The sequence below is a fragment of the Corvus kubaryi genome, unplaced genomic scaffold (genome assembly GCF_017639235.1).
Source record: "Corvus kubaryi isolate FWS band 111438036 unplaced genomic scaffold, C.kubaryi_AGA036_p1.0 133, whole genome shotgun sequence".
NCBI classification, from domain to species: Eukaryota; Metazoa; Chordata; class Aves; order Passeriformes; family Corvidae; genus Corvus; species Corvus kubaryi.
Genome location: NW_024580667.1, coordinates 24,668,325 through 24,690,845, shown reverse-complemented (window position 1 = coordinate 24,690,845; position 22,521 = coordinate 24,668,325). Strand labels below are relative to the sequence as shown.

Below are 22,521 nucleotides of genomic sequence, written 5' to 3'. Positions count from 1 at the left end.
TTTGTGCTTCTGGGAAGTTGGCATGTTGTACTACTGCTGTTAGTGTTTTGTCGGGAGAAAGAAATTTTGGGAAAACCAAAATGGTAGTTGAGGATGAAGAGGTAAGTAGAAATCTTTGTAATGACTTGAGTCAGTATGTCTTTTTTCAAAGAAGTGGACCTGGAAGCTATTATCTTGGGGGGCAAATTTGGAGAAGGTAATTGGCTTTGACCTTTAGCCAGATGTCTAACAGTTCTTTTTCCCCTCTCCCTTGCATCCAGATAAATGTCATGCCTTCAGGTTTTTGTTCCCTTGTTCTGGTTTCAGGAGTGGAGCTGCTTATGTAGCTAATCTGCGCTTAAAATTATTTCCAGTTCTAACCCCAGTAGGACGCTCTTTTGGGGTATTCAGACAGAATTGACATAATTGGATTTCTGCCCAGATACTGTATTTAGATAGCTTTGGAGATGTCATTAATTTGACAGCTGCTGTAGGAAATCTTTGTTTTGACTATTGTTACAGGGCCTGCAATGTTTCTATTGCATTTTCGTTCGTAGTCTGCCACTGAATTGCTGTGATTAAAATGAGTAGAGTAAGACACCATCAAACATGTACAAGACATGAGAGAAAATCAGCGCTAAAAACCTCAGAAGGTAGGCTGTTGCCAAATTTTATTTGAGTATGATGAGATTCTGGAATACCTAGTTATCTTCCAAACACCAATAACAGCAGAGCCTGTGGCTAGAGCTGCTGTGTGCTGTGATGGAACCAAAGCTGTGTTAACGTTTCTCTTGTTGCCAACCTAAAGCAAAGTTTCTGTGTGGTTCAGGCAGAATCTGCTTCAACTGCTTTTCTGATGGTTAACTTGGAAGAAAAACAGGTTTTTTGGGGGACTGTGTTCTTGGGAACTAGCAGTCTTAGCAACTCAGCCATTATTTCCAAAAGGCAACATGGATCTAAGGATCTTTGTCCTGCACATTGAAGGTGGTGAATTTGGAGGCTGCTGTTCTGCCACGTTGAAAGAGGATGGTCACTGTACCACCTACCAAGTTGTGTAAGTGGTAAAAACACTTCAAAGTTTCATGGGTTTGTCTTCTGCTTCCCTTTGGCTCTTATATGTGAACCTCTAGTTTTGGTAGTTTTGTACTTGAACCTTATGCAGGTTGTTGCAACTTGAACCTTTTTTTTTGCCAATTGCATCATCAGTGGAGACTCAGAAAAACTTAAATGTGAAATACCAGTTTTTCACAGCCTTTGACATACAAATAGACTGTGACAAAAATATCTTACTCCTTCCAAGGAAGATAGCTTTCATCAGTGCATTACTGAGTGCTAACACCAGATATTATTTGAGCCTATTCCGGTTTCAGTAAGGGATTTTGTGTTGAGCCTGCCTCAGTTGTACTATTGCATTCTAGGTTAGTGTCTGTTTATGTGAGTTCTTCAGCCCTGTGCTTTTTGGCATTGTAAATGAAATACTGAGTTTCAGTAAACAGTAGATATCTGCTCTTTCTGATGGTTATGGTTTAGAGAGGTTTCTTCAACTTGCTCCCTGAGCTGAAGTCATTATTGATTTCGCCTGAGGGCCAGGATGCCTGGACTTTTCTGCTGTCCTGTCCAAGTCAAGTGGCTCGTTCATGCTGGCAGTATTTCAGATTTGCCTAAAGAGTATAGGGCAGAACTTGCAAAATCTTTGGTGTCAGATTTTCTACTTGGACAGTAATGCCTGGAGTATCATTACATCTGGTGGCTGAGCATCTGGAGGAAGGGTAAAACCCAGACACCCTCAGCAAACAGGCTCAGCTGTGGGGCGTGATGGCAGCAGCTGTTGGTGATGGCAGCTTTTGCTGGGGAGTGCCCAAACCAGGCCTTGTTCTGTCAGTGTAAATTATCCCCTTGCCACCTTGCAGTTTGAGTTACAAAGAAGTTTCTGACAGTGGTTTCCTTGAAGATAACAGTCACAAACTGCTCTGTGCTTTTCTTCTAGTTCTCTGTATCTGCCTGGTGGCTTCAAAGGCAAACACTGACCTTGACCCATCCCTCTTAAAATCACCATTGCCATATATTTTAGCACCAAGACAGTAGTGGCAATATTGTTTTAAATTCAGACAGTGCTGTGTTGAATGTACACATAGGAAAAAATTTCTGCAGACTAAGAAAGAATGAATAATTTACCACAACAGAAGCTCTAATAAGGATTTCAGTCAGCCTTTAAGTTTGAATTGCCAGAAGGCTAAGTCTGCCTTACTTGACTCTGTAGCCCCTGGTACAGTCCATTTTCTGTTATATCTCACCCTTCCAATCTTCTCAAACTGTGTAACTGTGAGATTTATTTGCTTATTTTAAATGTTAGTCTTTTTAGCCATGAGAGGTAACCAGTTGTCTCTGCCTGGTGTTTCTCTGATACTGAGTTAATGTTATATCCTTCTGTGGTAGCTAATTAATCAGAGTATGTGGTTTTCAGTTCTCCAAAAGGCATCTGTGAATGTCTTTTTCCAGTGGAGGTGTTAATTTTCAGTAATCTACATGTACAGATTACTAGATTAGTATAATATGCTATTTGTAGTCATCTTTCACAGTCCTGAAATCCACAAGTATTGAATTAAAAGCTCTGACTCTAGTAGAAAGGTTTGGAAGAACTGGTATAATTCAGTGGGTCATATATGTCTTCAATTACAATGTTTTACATAAAGATGCAATAGGAAAAATAGATTTGTGAAGGAGTTGCTTGGGGCTGGTAAGTTGCTAACCACTGAGGTCATCCTCAAAGATTCTGAGAGGATTGTATATCTAGTGGAAAAGACTGTCATCGTACAGTTTTTACAGAGCATTAAATTATTGATCAGAAAAAGGCTGAAGCTCAAATGCAACCAATTATTAAACTGTATATACAAAGTACTAGTTTATGAAATTTTTACTGACTGTAGATGCTAAGATGTTTCTAAAAATGTCTGTAATTTGAATAATAAAGCATCCTATTAACAAAATCAAAATAATTAATTATCTCATGCTCAAACCATGCCCCGAGAAGCTCACTTAGGCTGAAGTCTAATACTTTCCTTTCCCTAGAGATGCTGTGAGGCAAAGTTTAAGAACAGCTTTGGTACATACAGTTCAGTTTCTGCTTATCTATTGGCAGTTACAATTGGTAATGCAAGTCTTTCAGTGTGCATTTGTAGGGGTTCTTGAAGTGGTTAGAGCTGTCCTAAGCATGAATCATGACCTTTGTTGCTTCTCATATGTAGGCTTTTAGGGGTATTTATCCCTATACTTACAGATCCAGCTTGTAAACCCCTAAAGAAAGAAAACCATAGAGCTTGTGAGCTCTGTTTCCTTATTGCAAATAAAAAAGAAAAAAAATAGGGGAATTGATATAAAATGGAGTTTGAATACTTCACCTTTCACTGATAGTTCTTGAATAGGAATGCTTAAAGAAACTGGAGCTATGATGGTGGCACAGCACATTTGTTGTGAGCTTCCTTCAGCTTGCAGAGTGACTGGTCACAGCTTGCACTTATTTTGGTGCTTGATTATTGGTCTGAACAACAGATGTGTGGGGTTTTGGTCATGGGTGTTACTTGGTTTTGGTTTTGAGACTGCAATAGTGCATGTCTTCTCAAAGAGTTCATAGCCTTCCTGTCAGGGAAGCTTTCTGGCCACCCATTCATGATTTTTCCACTGTGCTTTATGTTTGGTTTTTTTTTTTCTTTTTCTCATGCAGGGGCTGCCATGGACGTTTGCAGCTCAGCATAATCAAATATGAATTAGATCAATATCAGCAAGTATCAAGATCGAAAATCCTGCTTAATCCAGGAATTTTAAAAATTGCATATTACAATGAGTTTAGGTAGTAATTTGTTATTAGGGGTTTTTTATAGCTTAAACTTTTGGTGGAGAGCTAGAGAATGTAAAAAGCGTATGATTTCTCTTAAAATAATGTAAATTTGTACAATATATGTTGTAGAATTCTTAGCAGAGGCAGCCACTAACAGATGTAACCCTCCTCCTTTCTTTCCAGTTTAAAAATTTGCTAGTCATGCAAGTGATTAGAGGATATACATACAATACATAGGAAGCTTGCAATGGCAGTTAGGTTTTGAAAGACAATATTTCTTTTAAATACTGGTATTATTTAAACAGCCAACTACTTGTGTGTCATGAGTAGATCAGGAGTTGGTGGTTGTGCAAATAGATGTAAAAAATATCCTTGTTTTTTGAAAGCATATCATGTATACACCAGTCTACAGAGCGTATGCATTTGACTGCAGGAGTTAAATGAGAATACAAGTCAGCATAGATTCTTTAATTGTGTGTGATTAAAGTGTGAGCCATGCATTTTTTTCTAGCTGCATTTCTTTTCCTATTCTCCCCAAGTATATGTTTGTTTAAAAAAAAAAAAAAGAGTTGTTTGAAGGACCAATGATACGTGTCTAAGTGCTTCCTATTTGATACAGACAGCATGGCCAGAGGTGCACGACAGCTCTTGCATCCAGACAGGAGCACAGAGAAGATGCACAACCTCCTGCCTGTGTGCTGTTCAATAGAGACATGAATTTCTTGGGATAACCTGAACAGCCTCTGGTGATGGCTCCAAACCTGGACTGCTTAAAAAAGCCCATTTAAATACAGTAATTTGTCTTTGCTTCAAGGGCTAGTCCCATTTTTATAGCTGGCATATGAGCACAAATCTTTCCCAGTGTTTTAAGGATCTCACAGTCTTTTCTGCATGCAAGGCAATGAACCTATTCTTGTGCCTCATTTCACTTGCTTTCTCACTGTTAGGGAACCACAATATTAAGAGAAGAAAAGCTTAGTTGTATAGACTATATAGCATGACAGGATTTTAACTTTTTTGTTTGTTTTTAAAATGTTATACACGTTGTAATGCAGCATTGTAATTTGCTGCCTTTTTGAAACCTTAAATATGATATAAATCCAGTTTCCCTTATTCTTTTCTCCCTGTGTTTCTTACTGACTCTGAAAGTGTGTTACTATTTTAACATAACCATTTTCTTAGCTGTAGAAGAAGGTAATATTAAGTGAGTTTTGAGAGGATTTATATGACTAGGTGGTTTAAAATACTAAGCATATACTAGAGTATTAAAAAACTTGTCGGGTTTCTTTTCCCTTTAAGCAAATTCAGGCATTGGGCTTTTGAGTGCTTAGGCTGATCTGTCTGCTGCTCCATGGAACTGGATTGTGCTTGCCCAATTGTCTGCATAGTTAAAATATTTTGAACATTGCCTATTTTAATGTAACTTCTTTTGAAATATCTGCCTAATGTAGAAGTCTTAATGGAATACTTTAATAGCCCAGAGTGGTTACCTGCAATTGCTCCAGTGTATTTGAGTCAATTACAAAGGAAGGCAATATTTAATGTTGGAGTGAAGCTAGATGGTATAATGAACTGGCAGATTGCCAACTTGATCTTCTCCACAGGAGAATTTGTATTAATGTGATGCTTTTCATTTGTTCTCCAGAAGGTCAGCAGTAATACGTCAATTGGAGTTAAAATTCCCACTCTGTGCAGTACAGGTTTATGGTCAGATCATTCTTGTGTATTAGCATATTAAGTATCAAAGAGATTATTTTAGCTATTTCATGTCAGAATTTAAATGGGAGGTGGCTGGATATTGGGAAGAGAGCCTGAGAGAATTGTCGTTGAAATTGTTGCTGTAAGGCTGAATCTGGATTTTAGCCATGGAGATGAAGAAAATGGGGCACATTAGAGCTATTAGTGAAAGATGAGGTGGTTAATAACTGTGGATGTTACTTGTAATGTAATCATTACAAGACCACTAATTTATTCTGTGAGGTAGTAACCTTTTTAATAAGGTGCTTATTATATTAGATGTTACTGGTATTTACCTTCTGGTGCTCGTTTGCAAGCATCAAGTTCGAACTTTTATTTCTGACTGTTGACAGGAGCTTTTTACAGTGGAACTTTTATAGTCCTTGTGTTTGGAAGACCTTGGTTTAGAAAGCAAATGAGTGACTAAAGTTGCTATTGAAAAGTGGATAAATTTGTCTTTTTGCCTTATGTGTTTGTAATCACGTGTTCATCCAATTCCTATACTTTGCCATTCCTATTCTTTGTCACAGTCTTCTGTTCCTCTGCTTTGGGCCTCAAGGGAAATGTAGGATATGAGGAGAGTCATGAGTGGTAAGGTGGTGTGGCATTTTACATGGGGCAGGGCTGGCATTACTCCAGTAGCAGATGCATTGAGTGAGGTACAGCAAGTGGACATCATGCTAAATGTACAGAAGTGATGGGCACTGGGGATACCATGGGATAAGACTGTCTACCTCTGTGCCTCCATTTGCTTTGCTGCCTTCCAAAAAAAAGATGTTGACTTGATTTCCCAAGTTTTCCAGTGTTGCACCAGTTTGTCTTTTGGGTGAACACTACGTCCTGTGTGCTGCAAGGCTTTTGAAGGTGGTTGGAGATGATCTTGTACTCTTAGAGTTTAACAATTTGTTCCCCAGAATGGCTGCGCTATCAAATATATCTCTCTAGTCCTGGCTGGTAGAACATAGCAGGAGAACCAGAAAACTCCATGTGTGGTGCAAACTCTGCCTGGGGCAGATAGTCCCAAACCCTAACTGCTTTTACAATTTATTGACCTTTGAGAAGAAAGGTCCTGAACTTCTGTAACTGAAAGATTGTTTCAAGGAACACATTTTAGATAGAAGTGAAATATTTGAAGTCTGAGTTTCCATTCTGAGTTTGTGTCACTTGGCAAATCACAGTGTTTTGGGCAAAGCTTTGGACTGTGGGGGTGTGTGATGGAAATTGGCTACTCCCCTGGGGAAGTGACTGTTAATATGACTCGTAGCAGAAAACTTCCTCTGGCTCTTCCAAAGCCAAGTGAAGATTTTTATCATGAGAAAAATAGAAAATGGGGTCACAATGCAACAGGATTGAACCCAAGGAGGGCAGAGACCAGTTTGCATCTTGTACTTCTGTGTCTGTTAGATTAACAGAATTTTATTTCAATCTAAATATTGTTAGGGAATGATGGGTTTTTGTGCATCTTCTTCCTTTGACTATTTGCACTATTACTATTAACATTCTGAGCTACTTTCAATGTGTGTTAATTAAGCTGCCAAAATAAAACCATTCTTGCTCTACAGAAGGAAGTCAGCATTGTTATGTTGAGATAAACACTTGACTCATTCTTTTCTTATGCGTTTGGATGAAATGTGGACTCTTTCCCAACTGTACTTCTCCATTTAACTAATATATACAGGGTTAGTTTTTTAGATATTGATAATGAACAGTACTGTTTTTCAGCTCACTTTTGAACACATGTTCCATATGCAGGTGTGCATTTGTGAAGGTGGAAGCAATAATTGAGGGAGGTATTGTGTTTTTCTTTAAGGTACAAACCAAAAAAACCCCAGACAAAATCAGAGGCTTGCTACAGCACTTCAGTGATAGATGGTAATGGACAGTAGATGATTTGTGAGGTAGGACAAGGAAAGATAGTACTATTCAGAAGATCTTGTACCAAAAAATGAGGAGACTTTTATTTTCTCATTTTTACCTCTTAATATTAAAAATGTCCTTGTGTTATTGACAGGAGAAAAACACATACTACAAAACATTCAGCTAGCAGGAAAATAGATCTGCTCTGCCTCAGGGTTTTAATGTTGCTTCATTTATTAAAGTATCTCTCTCATTTACTTGATATCTGTCCTACAATTTCAATAGAGCAGTTTTCAGTGGGAACACAGTTAAGGTCTATAATTGGTTAGAAAAATTGATATAGCAAAGTGTGGTTGCCTGTAGTCTGTGTCTGCAGAAAGCTGAAAACCCAGGTGGGGCAGCAGCTATTCTTGCCACCACCTGGCAGAGGAAAAGGGATTGGTCACTCTCCAGTCCTGTCTGCTTTCTGCTGCCACAGGCAAATCTTCATTCAGTTGGCGAGCTCTTCTGTTGGAATAATATTTCCTCATGATTTGCTATCCTCCATTATTTATTTTTTTAATCTTGTGTGTTTTTCAGGAGGGTTGGCAACAGTTTGTCTCCCCTTGCAGCTGCTGGGGACCAAGGGGTGAGCTTCCAGGAGCAGAGGGTCAGGGAGTCTCTTGTTCTTTACCCCCTAACAATATGTTTAGGCTTAAGTGTTTGTCAAACTGTGACTTTAGTAGTTCTGTTACTCCACCTATTAATGAGTGTGAGAGTGAATCTCACTTTGAAACATTTGTGTAAGGTATTTATAACACCTTTGTCAATACTTTTTATTCTTGCCTCACTTCATTATCGTGCATGGGATCACTGGGTGACTTGCTCCTTTGAAGTTAATATCTTCCTAGGATGCTTTTGTAGAGTCACAACTGATTGGAATCTGTTCAGAAAAGACTTTGAACAGAAACATTTGTGCATGAGTGGCCTGGGGTTGCGTAGGAGTTTTAACACATCGTTCTTATGAGGTAGAGGCTACAGCACAAGAAGTTGCTGAGAATTTTTTTCTTCTTTTTGAATTGGATCTTATTGGGTTTACACTACCTGAGTTTGTCAGACATCCTATGGAGTTAGAAGGGTCATTAAAAAAACAGAAAGAAGGGTTTAAATACTCTGACCTCTCTTCTGAACAGTTACTTTTGTGGCTAGAAAGACTTAACTGAAAAATGGAGGCCAGGAGGGACCTCTGGACAAGCCATCCACGTCCTGTCAGGGCTGAGGCTGCACCTGGGGCCATGTTCAGTAGAATTTGAGACTTCCAGGAAGAAGGCCCATTACTTTCTCAGAGGATATGTGGCTGTGCTTAACCACCCTTGTGCCTTCTTTACATCCAGCCAGAGTTTCCCTGAATGTAGTTCTCTGACCATATGACCAGCTTCACCACCTCTGTCAGAGCTCTCTCGTTGGGCCACCATCTCTTGTGCCAGAAGGCCCCAGGCCACATGTGGTAGTAATCCAGCTGAATTACACATCTGTATGTGTGTGAGTGCCTTCTGGATGGAAATACTTCCCTACCCCACAAAACTCCTGGCGGTCCTTTTGTTGCTGTACCTCTTTTCCACGTGTAGAGGCATTTCCTTTTTCTTAGAAAATACAGTCAAGTTAAACCAATACAGGAGTGAAGGAAACAGTAAATAATGGTGCTTTGTAAAAGATAATCTTTCTAAAACTAGGCTGAATTTTTAATTCCATTTCTTGACTGATTTTTCTCTGTATTATGTAGGCTTAACATTGTACATGGTCTGGATTGTTCGTGATTAAAATTACCTTGTATTCATTGAGAGAAGTTAAATATGAAGATGGGGTCTGTTTTTGCAAAACGGTGGATCAAGTTCAAGCTATTCTGCCTGCTCCTCAGCATCTCACAGGAGGTTTTGGCAGCATGAAAGCTAAATTACCTAGTAGAAGTGTTCTAAGTTTAGTGCTAGAACTAAAATATATGTTTGTTGTTTCAGGTGGTGGTGGTGGTGTATATAACTTTGTTGGAGAGTCCTGCCTTTCACTGCCTGGATCCTTTTAACAGTGTGTCAAAGGTGAGTGGTTCAAGTTCAGTGGTTATTTTTGTAACTAAAGATAACAAGTGAACTGGATGTATTGCTTGGTTTTGGCTTTATGTAATAGCAGTGTAGTTGTGATTTTAATTTTTTTTTTTTAACTGCTGCATGATTGATTAAATAGTAAGTCTTTTTCTGTCAGTGATCTGGGGCAAATGAGTTCTAGCTCTTGCTTTCAGGAAAAAAAACCCAAGAAAAAATGATAGTCTCAGACTGTGAATGAAGCAATAGGTATTGCTTCCACTGTTTCATGGCCCCTGTCTCCTGCTACCTACTGCTTTGACTTGGGATGTTTTCCCCTGAAGGTGCTGCCTGAAAGCACAACATGATGGTGTGGGAAGTATGGAGGAGAAGCAGTCATCCATACACCATGGTGGGGCAGGCTTAGTGTTATTCTTTGGTTGGATTCTGAAAACTAAGTAATAGCTTTGAAAGTGTTGAGTACTGAAAGTATTGAGTGGAAAGAAGGTTTTTGTGTTTTCTGTGAGAGCAGAAGAGAATTGCATTCAATGTATAGAGAGCATCTTCCTAGCCTGGCTCTGAAGACCTGAAATAATCTAATGAAGCTGATGCTCCTGTAGAATTCTTTTTGTGGTAGAGTTTGGCTAACTTCTTTCTGTTAATTTGTGTACCCTGTTGTCAGTTTGTCGTAGCTGTAGTTGATCTCTGTGGCTTATTAGGAATTTATTAACAGAAACCTTTAATAAATGACACCTCATTACAACTGTACCAAAAAATAAAATCAAAATGGCAGTACACTGAATAAACATTCAGCATTGTAGTAGTTGCAGCATGAAACAGAAAACTTGGAATCTTGGCTTTATTCAGTACTTTATCAGGTGGATTTATTATTTCTTACTCAAGTTCTCTGTTTATAAAATAAAAGTAATTTTACCTTCTTCAGAGGGAGGTTATGAAGTCCAGTTATTGACATTTTGGAACATTCAAATGGAAAGCAATATATTAAGTTGTTGTGTGCCTTGATATTTGCCGTGAGTTCTGTTAAATACTTGTTCAATGAAGTGTTATGAGCCATTGAAATTAGACATATTTATTCAATAAAGTGAAGGTGAACCAGTTAGAATGAAAAATGCAATCCAGTCTTAACTATAGTGTCTCCATATGTTTTTGCAAATGATTCATTTTCCTTTAAACTGAAAAGGAAATTCTAAAGTAATACTGAGATAGGGGGCTTTTGCTCTATGTTTTCAAATTATCTGACATTTGTTTTTAAATGTACTAAAAAAAATTTATAATCCTGGCCTTTCTAATAGATCAGAGTGTAACCTTGACGACTTAGGTGTTTAAAGACTAATAGTGAGAAACCTTTTGTACTAGTTTTCTGGAGTAGAAATTGCAGTAAGTTTTCTTTAATACTTTTTCTATGACGTAATGTAGCAAAATTAAAATATTCTTGAAAGAGCTGTTAATGTGAAAACAAAGTACACAATCCTAAATGATTAATCAAGCTGTTGACTTAGTCATTGTAAAATTATTTTTCTATGATAATTTCTACTCAAAATTAAGCCTGTATTTTACTAACTATGGGTCAAATTATGTATTTATTTCAAGTGTGTAATATAAAACACATTAGAGTTTTATCTTTGGAATCTTTCTTGTTCTTTTTTATAATAGTTTTAAGTTAAATGTTCAGTGAAAATAATTTTTAAAATAGTCCACTGCTCAGTTAAAGGAAATAGGTGTCTGAGATCCTGGTTATGTACTTAGTCATCTTTATTTCTTGAGCTAGTTGCTGTGATATTTGGCTTATTGGGTAATTTTTTTTTGTTACTCTTTAATCCGATAAATGTGGAGGGTAACCAAGCAGGCCTAAAGTAGAGTTCTTTACATCAGGTGAAGGTTTTATGTATTTCAGGAAAAGGCAGTAAGTAGATAACAGCTCACTAAAAGGAGGTGAGGAGGAACTATCTGGACATGTCAGTTGGTGGGGGAGTGTAAGGAGTGTCTCTCTTTTTGTATCTTTTTTCTTTCCCTTTTTTATTGAAGATGAGTACCCAGCATATTTGCTGTGTACAATTAGACCACACTCAATTTCAGTAAGAAAATTAAATCTAACTGTATTAATATTTTATGTCTTTTTCCATCCTTCGTGTGCTTGTTTCTGATGGACTGTATTCAGCTTGGTAAATATGTGAATCTGCAAAACCTGGAGCATTCTAATGCTGTTCCCAAAAGGAAATGAATGCGTAGATGTAGGTTCACTTCACTAAAGCCTACATTTGTAATGCTTGTTGAACCAGAACATTGTAACCCTTTTGCCCTTTGAAAAGGAAATGAAATGGCAACAATGTAAATATTCAGAAATTACACCGGAAGTCCTTAAACTTCACTAAACTGCAGGCAGTCATGTATCCTTTCAGGCTTTTGTTGTGGTCATCAAGATCTGCCAGGTCTTCTTTTACGTAGCTGGGCAAACTGGCTTTTTTCAGTCGTTTGTTCTCCTCTCCCCCTCTCTCTCCCTCTCCTCTAACATCATATTTTATGTAGTGGTATTCTGTACTTTTGAGCTTGTCCCTCATTCACTTGCAGTAATTGAATCAAAACCAAGATCTCATATTGTATTTTCACAATAAAATATTTTGAAAAGTGGTTGCAATGTTGATATGTGCATTGAACATTTTGTATTTTAGATTAAAATCTCCTGGGAAATGTTCTGTAATTTTTTGAAACTTGATACATTTGTATGGAATGATTGGTTTTTTAGGTTACCCCTGTACACGGGAGGGAGATTGTTTGATGAGATCAGAAGCAAACCAGTACAAGCAAAGTTATAGATGTGTTAGTACTCAGCAGATCTGTCAAAGGCTACAGTACCACAGCGTACAACAGAAATCCTTGTCTGTAAAGATTCTCAGAACAACCATGACAGAGATGAGCTCCTCATATTGTGAGACTGGGGACCTGTACACAGCTTCTGACAGACTGATCCTCCTCCTCTGTTCAAGAGCAAAAAGCACCCTAGACATTTCAACTTGATGGAACTGTTTGTGATGCTGTAGCAGAATATTTCTTGGTATTTTTCTGTGATTCAGTATGTTTGTAGTTGTTGGCTTTTTTTGAGATTTTTTAACCCAAGGAAAATGATACCTATTCTCAGTGTTTCATATGAGTTAGTTATGAGAGCTTTGATTCTGACAGTTATGAAGAGAATGAAAGGTATGTGCTGAGTGGATGTCTGGATTCCTTTCCCTTAAAAAAATATTTCTGTAATTACGCCAATTATCTCAGGTGCCCGAAGTGATTTTAAGACTTTGAATGTAACTTCAGTGTTACTTAAATATACTTACAGACATTTAGTATAATAAATGAATTTATAGAATACTGCCTGTTATGTTATGCTAGTGTCATAATACTTCGTAACCTGTAATTGAGGACAGTGGGGAAGAACACTTGCAGCCCACTCTTCCACTTCCATAACCACAGGTACACACCCTGAATAAATTGATCTTCTCTGAATTACATTATTTTAGTACTTTCGTTTTTTAGATTTTTCTTTACTGCATTTTTTCTGTTTCTCTTTGTAGTAATTGTAGTTCTTTGCTTGAAGTACAGGCATGTTTAAATTTGCTAGTAATATAAAAGGTAAGAATCGGTTGTCTAATTTTTTCGAGTTTTGATACTTTCAAGTGCAATGCATGTTTGTGGGTACCAGCAGTACCTGTTACAGGCCACAAATGGCCTTTGCATTGTGCTTTAACTGCAATCCATGTGCATGCCTCATCAGAGAACACTGTACAGCTTTCATCAATGCAGGAAAATTAACTTAAGTAAAAATACAACAATAACCATGTTTTTCCTGGTGAAAGTAGTTTTGTGGTATGATAGCCAGTATGGACTTTTTCTGTCTTGTCATCCAGCATGTCAGTTTTTCCGAGCCAAAACCACTTGGCCTGCTGAAAAGAATCCAGCATGTTGCTCATGAATATAATTAAGTTATACATACCTATGCATATACATGTAGTAGTTATATATGAGTGAGCTAACTTGTGCCCAAGTATATTAGTGAACTGAGTATTAAAAAAAGTGACTAACCTTGCTGTCTTGACCAGTGTTCAGAGGAATGGCAGAACAGGGTATTGAGCCCCTGTTGCTGTAGTTTCTAAATAAATATATCCCAGTGTTACACCAGTTTCAGTTAAATGATTTAAATATGCACTGTACTTCTGATGGACAAGTGATGTGGCTTAGAATATGATCTTGAAAAAACCCTTCAAAGTAGCTTATGCAGTTAAACTACATCACAGGGAGGGTGTCCTTAGATGCTGAAAGTGGTTGTGACTTTGCGTCTTGTATATAGATCCAAATGTTGGGGAAAGTCAGCTTGAGGCTTTTGGGATGCAGGGACCAGGGGCAGTCCTTGTGCCAGCACTGTGTAGTGTGATTGGGCTGTACTGGTGTAGGGGAGTGGCAGAGACCCCACACCCTCCTGAAGGAGGAAGCAGATTAGCAGCTGAGTCCACCAAGCTACTCCAAGATTTAACTGTCCCTAAAGGAGCATCTGCTGGCAGACACATACAGGAGATCTCCTCTCCTTGGACTGCTGTGCCTCTTTTTTAGTTCAGGGCTGACTTCTTCAGCTGGTGCTTTGCAGAGTGGGCATGCATCTGGTGTTGGCATAGGTCATTTAAGAAAATCAGTTGAAGGCTTGTTCGTCCATTTGACAATAGCTGGAAGGCAAGTCTTCTGGTGTGAAGGCTTTGAGGGAGCTTTAAATGATTTGCTGTTCGTGTTAGTGTGTAGTAGAACTATAGCCTAAATAGTACATGTATGTAGTTTTGGTAGTGTTTTTAGCATATTCCATATGGCGTCCTGTTGAAATGGTATGTATTGCATCAAATGTATTATGATATTAAAAAAGAGTTGGGCTTGCTGATTTACTGCCATTTACTGAGTGGGAAGACACTGTACACAGAGTTAATCTCGTTTAGTATCTGGTGAATGGTTTGGTGTCTTATCTAGATGCTGAAATTGGTGAATTTCACAGAAGAGAAAAATATTTAAAAATTAGTGTGGTGTATTTCTTGTGGAATTCTGTTTCTAATAACTTGGTTAATTAATTGTGCATTACAATTACTGTTCGCACTGTAGTAACAAAGCTCCTATTGTACTAAGCAGAAAGGACTGAGAAAATGAGCTTGTCCTGTTGTTTATTTTTTAAGCCAGTAGCAACACAAAGCATAGAATACCATGCATACAGATGCAAACCTTTTACAGTTTATTTTTCTTTCCGTGATTTTAAGTTTGAGAGCCTTATTTTGGCATCACAGGTTCCTTGCCGTCTTGTGGATTTAAACCCCGCTTTCCTTTTTACTATCTCTTCACACCCTTTTGTTTCAGGCATCGCCTGCAGCTCTCATCCCTCCTTATTTTGGAGGCTGTTGTTTGTGTCAGCTGCTCTTAGTTGTTCGCTGCAATAGAGCCTCTGCGTAGCCTATCTTCTACCTGCTCCATCCTTTCTTTTATCCCCCTACCTTTCTTTTAAATGACCCTTCTCCTGCTTTTTGATTCAGCAGCTGTATGCTTAATCCTTCCAGGTACTGTTGTTGCTACCCAGACTGGTTTTTTTCCTCACTTGTTTGGGTCCTTGAATTTTTGTAGCACACCATTTCCTTGCAGCTGCTTGTTCCACCTCTTCTTACTAATATTTAAAATTTACCAGTAGCCTGATTTTTTTTTTTTTTTAATGTGCAATACCGTCATCTCAACAGACGTGTTCCTATATGCAAGTTAGAAATCTGCCTCATGCAAGCAGCTACAGCAGGTGATGTCAGTGAGATTATTTCCCTGAAGCAGCAGGTAGTTGGGGGATCCAAATTTTCCCAAGAGGTTGATTTTAAATTCTCTATCTTGCACCAAAATCCATAGCTCCTAGTGCATTCCCTGATAAGCTCAGTTGTCTCATACCATTAGTTCTCAGGTTATCACATACCAGCCCCAAAAATGCTGTTGAATGAGGGTTAGACTTCTCTTTATATTTGATCTCTGAATTTGTTTTTCGAGATTAAACAGTCAGAGTATTAGTTTTCCTTGCTTAGTTCTCCCTGAAGATTACTGAATTGTATTTTCTGCCAGCCCTGGATTTGCATGGGTTCTGGAACGGTGTGTTCCGTTATTGCTAGAGAGAGTGCTGGTTTATGATTATGAAGATCTGGATGCATAGTAATGTAAAGCATTTATCTCAAAACAAAAGGACATCCTTGAGTTTACTTCCGTGTTTGGACTAGAGCTACAAAACGTGTGTGTATGTATGTTTATAAAATTGGTTTTGAAACTAGCTCATAAGCAAGGCTTTGACAATTGTGCTCCGTAGAATTTGAATTTACTGTCAAAGGGCTAATGGAAGCTAGCATTCTCAGCTGCTGACTTGCGCTTCAGGCACCCTTTGGATGCATGGCTGCTGTAACATACTTTCTGACTGCAGTAAATTACTGAAACTTCAGGAAGTCTTGAGCTGTGAGCTGGAAGTCTTTCTCCATGACTGGTCACGCATCGTTATGTGGCCAAAATGGGGGTGTCCCATTTGTGTGCTGGGCTTATGTCCATTGTGTGAAGAGCAGCTGCTGCTTTGTATTCTTCAGGAAAATAGGTGGTGGCAGAGAGATCAGAAGCCTGCTGATTGCTGTAGCCTGCTTCCTGTCTGGTTTAGGAGAAGGGGAGAAAAATGACAGCACAAAGTAGGTCACTGGTCAGCTAAAGATTCTAGCCTGTAGGTGGTGGCTGGGCATTTTGGCATTTCCACATCCCGAATCAGTGTCCTAACGAATCCTGCAGAATTCTTGAAAATAAGAGAAACAAATGTGAGGGCAGTATTTGATGAAATAGTGCTGCTTACCTTTACAGACTATAGCTTGATTTCAGGGTGGAGTTTTTTGAACCTAAATGTATTTGTTACACTCTAGAGGAGCAGGAGCAAGGCATCAAGTAACAATTCAGACCAAGACCTGTTCCTCAGAGTTTAATTTGCAAGAAGCTAAAGAACAAATAAAATAAAAATGCTTGGTATTAGTCACTTGAAACAGTCAGGAATTCTGTGGTAGAGGAAAGGAAAAGGGATGTCTCTTCCATAAGCTCTCCTTGGAGTCCAGAGAAGGAGAGGATGAGTATATCTTCCTACTTCCCTATTCTTTTTTTTCCTCTATTTTCTTTGTTTTCTATTTTATTCTCTATTACCTTGAGGTGATTTGTGAATTTTTACATGCTTACTCCTATTTCTGTTTAGTCATGGGATTATAACTTGCTGCTCCTTTAATACACTGCTCTGCACCTCCCAGTATTTGTGTATCAGTTTTCTTCAGAAAGCCTTTCAGGCTTGATCCAGATGTGGTAACACTGTTGTCTTGTTTGAGTGAGGTCTGGGTTAGATAATGAAGAAATTGTCTACTTCTGTTGTAACATTACTTTTAACAGGGTTGCGGTGTGTCGCTCTTGGATGTTGACTACAAGTAATGCTTAGTACTTGACAGCATCTTGTAGTGTTTACTATTAGTATTTTTTATGGCTCCCAGCTGAACTGGTGTATGAGAGCAATGGCATAATAACTTTTATTGAAAATCAGTAGCAATATAAATTTTTAAATTTGTATTAATCTAGAAGGAACACAAACTCTGTAATTGAAGTTCCACATTTCAGACCTGTGGTTTTGAACCTGTTTTTTCCTTTATTTAATCTTTGTTCTTGTACAGATGCTAATCCTCACAATCTCTCTCCATGTTTGGAAGTTATTTGGCTGCTATTATTTCCCTTTAATTTTTTTTAATGCATTTTATTATTATCTGGCAGGAGTAAGAAAGAAAATATGTCTGTGAGCACGTGAGGATAGAATGTCTCATCAGTGCAAGAGTACGTAACATTTCTGGATGAAAGGGAATGTGGCGTAGCAGCCAAAACCAAATATTTAATTTTGAACCAAGTTATTGCAGGGAGGTTTGATTCAGGAAAAGTAAGCTTTGGAGAAATTTGACAGAAGATAAAAATAATAGGATATTTAAAGGTGTTTGGAAGTGCTCTATTTTGTTCAAGCACTGGAAGTGAGAGTAGGAATAAAGGAGGATGAGAGTCTGGCATTATGAGGCAATGTTGGTTTCTCGTGAATGTGTATTTTGCTCTTAGAAATGTAGACAGTTCTATTTGCTTAATTTTGGTTTTAGGTAACTGTTTCTATGGAAAAAGTCAGGTATTCCTGCAGTAAAAGTTTACTTTCAGATGCTTATCCTTTTGAGAGGCAGATCTAGTGCAGTGGAAAGTTGTGCTGGTTTAATAGCAGTGGAACAACTTTTTAGATTGTCTGTGTAAGCCATCTTAGAGCAGCTGGCACCTGAAGTGTAACGTAAGAATTCAGAATAAGTAGCATCTTCCTAATGTGCTTACAGAATCATGTGTTCTTTGGAGCACTCCTGGCAGAATGGTTTTAGAAAATCCCCTTTCATCCTCTTCCCTCTTCTATGAATGGTGTTTCTCTCTTGGCTTTGTGTCCCTCTCCATTGACTGAGGAATTACCAATAGCTAGCTGCTGTAATTGTGTAGCAGAACACTCACCAGTACAATTTTTTGGAAGAGGTCCTCATTTAAACTGGAAGATACGTAAGAAATAATTTGATTGAAATAAATGAACACTGCCAAAAATCCAGACCAAAAATGCAGTCTTGGTTTTAAATTTAAAGCATTCTTTAAGAGTTACAGGGCAAGTAATTTTGAAACCTGTTTTGTTCAGGAAAGTGTGAGGGATAGTGTTTCCTCTGTACTTGTGTTTTGGGAGCAGTAGGAGAGGATTCCTCTATTAACTCTGAAGTGCTGTTAGATAGAAGAAGAAATAATTTCAAGGGGAGACTGGGATTGCTATTTCTTGCCTAGCCTTATACTTTCTTGGTTAGCACAGCAGTCAGTATGACTGACAAAAGGCTTGTGAAGCTGCAGCGTTCACTTGCATCTCGTACAAGATCCAAGAGTGTTTCTTTATTTAAATTGTGCTTTCTCTGGATACGTGTCCTATCAGGAAATTAAAAGCATAGCTTTCTGAGTAACTATCTCATGTTCCAGTCTGTTTCAGGAAGGTGTACAGATTTACACAGGAATAAATTTAATACTGTTAGCTGTTTCTTAATGAAATCTAACAGTGCATCTTTCAAGCTGCCTGTTTGATTACATACATAAGAACAGAATCAAGAATGGTATCTTACATCTGGTGATTATTTTTACTTGTACTATTCAAAGACCCTGCTTCTAGAAAGTAGCTTTGTGCCTGAGAAACTCTCCTAGATATGAGAAATAGGTGTTCATTAACCCCAGTTCAGGTAGAAAACTTTGGAACTTTGCCTTGAGATTTAAATTGAGATGTATCTTTTTCTTTTTTTCTTCCCCACTGCTACACGCACCTTTTCATATTGGATAAATATTTTGGCCCAGGTGAGTTGGTAAGAAAATCCAGAAATCTAAGAATTTATTCAGTATTTAAAATGACATTAAACTGGAAAGCTCACAGGAGTATAGTCCAAACAGGACCTTTAAACTACTTAGTACTCTGTGAACTAAAAGCTTAAATTTATTTTAACAATTAAAATTGTTTTCTCATTTTCCTACTGTTATGAGGTAGATTGATTGGGTTTTTTTTTTTGAAAAGCAAATGATAAATTGCTTAAGACTATAGAGTGAATGTTGTCTAGAAACGGACAATGTATATATTTTTTCCCCCCTTAAAAACTTTAGAAATAAATGGGGTTTTGAACTGAACAAACATCTCTTCCTCTTTCTAGTTAAAAAGTGAATATGTGATTTTTCCATTGGGGAACAGAAGGTCAGCAGTCAGTTTTATTTTCAGCATTTTATAGACAGTTTAAAGTGAAATCCCTTGAAAAGTAGGTAGCGGTGTTTCAAGGGATTAGCAGTGAAACGTAGCAATCCACAGTGATTCTGAGCTTTGTCCTTCTGTGCGAGATCAAGGTTAAACTTCTTATGTCTGAGGACTGTTCTTTGTTTATACAATACATAAATGTACTAATACTTCCAGTGAAGTATAGCTCCTGCAGACCATTGAATGTTTGAGTTATGGGAAAAGAAGAAGCAGTGGAAAGAAATCTTTCAAACACTTTATTATTTGGAATCTTGAAAGAAATTCAAGGATGTCTCCTTTATAAAATCTCATGGTGTTCACAGTGTCCTGAGTGGCTGACTGTTTTAATTTTGAGGAGAGAAGGAAGGTTTATTGATAGTAAGGATGAAAGTCCATGAACGGGGGTACACTCAATTTGTTCTTCTGTAGAGCATGTTTCACCGGTCTGTCATAAAGCTAATATTACCTAAATGTCCTCTCAGCAGAGCATCTGGATTTTTTTTTTGACCTTGTGTGCTTGGCTCCCTCCTACCCTGTTTTTGTAAAGGGCTGTGGAGAGGTTGTTAGGTGTGAAATTATTTGTAATTTTGTCTTATGTAGACACCTATGGTATGTTTTATTCTTCCCAGACTTTCCCTCTCTTTTATCTTGTTTGTTTTTGGTTTCATGTGTTTCTGAATAGAGAGGTAAACTTAATGCTGTCTGCCGGGAGGAATGAAGAGAGAGTTAGCCAGAGCAAGAGCAACAAACATTAAGCTTATCTGTGTCTCTGTAGAAACACCCATAAACCAACGCAGAGATGTGGTCATTAATCATTGCTGCTGTTTTAGAGGTGAGATGAGGTCTCTTTTCCAAAAATTTTCTTTAGGGAAGCAGAGTTTATTAACTGCATCATTTTTCTGGAACTGCTTTTAAAAGCATTCAGGAAAAGGTGAGCCAATGCTCTTTTCTGGCCCTCTTGCTGTATCTAAATGTGAGGCAGTTTGAGATTCTGTTGTGTTTACTCTGCAGTCAAGAAACATGGGCCAAAAAAGTTGCCACCTTGCTGTTTGTCTCATGTTGTTTGCAGCCAAAAGGTCTAAAGGTCTCTGCACATTCTGGGGTTTTCCACTGCTGTCTAGAATGTACCATTGCTCTTGATTGCCTTCAAAATAAAGCAAGAAGACTTTTTGCACTAATAGTGGAAAAAGTCACCGGAGGCTGGGTCATTCACAGTAGCTGCATCTGCATTAGGCTGCTGATGGAGACAGAAAAAAAACTTGCAGCTGCTGCCTATACTTGCCTGAGCCCTGCCTGCTGCTGGGGATTGCAGCAGCAGGTGCAGGAAAGGGAGGTTGAGGGCAGATGGCACAAGCACGTAGAGGCTAAAGGCTGGAGAAGGGGCTTGCTAGGAAGAGAGATATTAGCCAACTGTCTGCCATTGGAGTTGCTTTATTTTCAGACATCATTATTTTTTCTCATCTTTCAACAAATTAAAATCAGCAAAGATGACATTTCACATTCCTTGTGTTTTCTGATAAGTATATGATGAAAGGGCATGAAAAGATGTATAGTCTTCAAGATACGGGGAAATACCTTCTTCCAAAAATACTGTCTTGGTGAGATGAAACAGTAAAAATCATCTAACTACCAAAATCCGCTCTCTTAGTGTTGTTTCCTGGGGTTTTTTTGCTTGGTCTCTAGAAGGTTGCGAGTACTGTCTGTTAATCTTTGTCCTGTTTTCTGAATGACATGTGGATACACATTTCTTAAAAACAACGCGCACCCCAAACAAACTGAAATATGTTTGTTTGTTTGTTTTAATCCCTTAAGGTTGTCATCCCATATTTATGGAAGTATTTGAGTTAGGTTTTTCTTACAAGCCCACTGCCTTGTCTGATGGTGACCGTACTAAGCTTAGTTAAAGCCCTGTTGAAGTGTTCTCTCTGTAATTTCTATTACTATCACTATCTATCTTTTAAGCATAGGTGAGTTATAAGGCTTGTAGTTAGTACTGTGAAACTGTAACATGAGCTGCTATAATACCACCTTGTTCCTGTAAAATACCAGCTTTTTGTCCTTTGAAATAGAACTTTACATTTAAATTATCTGTCAGAAGCTAAAAACAAACACTGCCTGCTTTATAACAGGCATACTGTTCCAAAAGAGGCTATAGAAATATCCTTTTCAAGTAAAACATCAAAAGAGTTTTAAAAACTTAGCTTCCTGAAGCAGCAGAGCACTTATCATGTAAATAGAAAAGATAGTACTTAGTATTATGTGTTTTAAAGTCTGCCACATTGATTAGCATTTGTATCTTGAACTGCACCAGATGAGGAAATTTTGTGGTATAGCAGTATTACTAATGAAAATCTTAAAAAATACGGAATTGGGAGGGTTAGCTTGTATGAAATTCACAACACGAAACAAGAGTTAATAGCACATAAAATTAGAGTAGTGTTGCATGGTTAGTAGAAGGCCAGAACTCAGATTTGTGTTCTTCTGATGTTGCAGCAGCCTACCTTAGCCTGGAGGGCTTTCTCTTTGTACCACCAGAGAGTTAGCAGGCTAAAGTATCTGCTACTTTTCATAGAATCATAAAATATTTAGGGTTGGAAGGGACTTCTAAAGGTCATCTAGTCCAACCCCTCCTGCAGTGAGGAGGGACATCCTCAAGTAGATCAGGTTGCTGAGAGTCCTATCTAATCTGACCTTGAATATTTCTGGGGATGGAGCATCTTCCACATCTCTGGACAACCTGTTCCAGTGTTTCACCACTCTCATTTAAAAAAAAAAAAAACTTTCATCTAGTCTAAACCTACTGTCTTTTTTGTTTAAAACCATTACCCCTTGTCCTATCCCAATAGGCCCTGCTAAAAAGCCTGTCCCCATCTTTCTTATGTATTGGAAGGTTCTGTAAGGTTGTTTCTTCTCCAGGCTGAACAACCCCAACTCTCTGAGCCTGTCTGTATAGAAGACGTGCTCCAGCCCACTGAACATCTTGGTGGTCCTCCTTTGGACCTGCTGCAACAGGCCCATCCATGTGTTTTCTGTGCTGAGGGCCCCAGATCTGGATGCAGTATTCTGGATGGGGTCTCACCAGAGCAGAGTAAAGGGGCAGAATCACCTTCTCTGACCTACTGGCCACACTGCTTTTGATGCAGCCCAGGATGCAGTTGGCTTTCTGGGCTGCA

The 22,521-nt window shown here is 38.3% G+C and overlaps 1 protein-coding gene across 1 annotated transcript in view; it reads left to right on the top strand.

Annotated features, from left to right (window-relative positions):
- Window positions 1–22,521, top strand: part of NCK2 (NCK adaptor protein 2) — an 86,400-nt gene that overhangs the window by 22,748 nt on the left and 41,131 nt on the right. The window contains exon 3 of the mRNA XM_042039696.1: window positions 9,403–9,480. The gene's annotated coding sequence lies outside the window, so the exon portion shown is untranslated. The remainder of the gene's footprint in view (window positions 1–9,402; window positions 9,481–22,521) is intronic.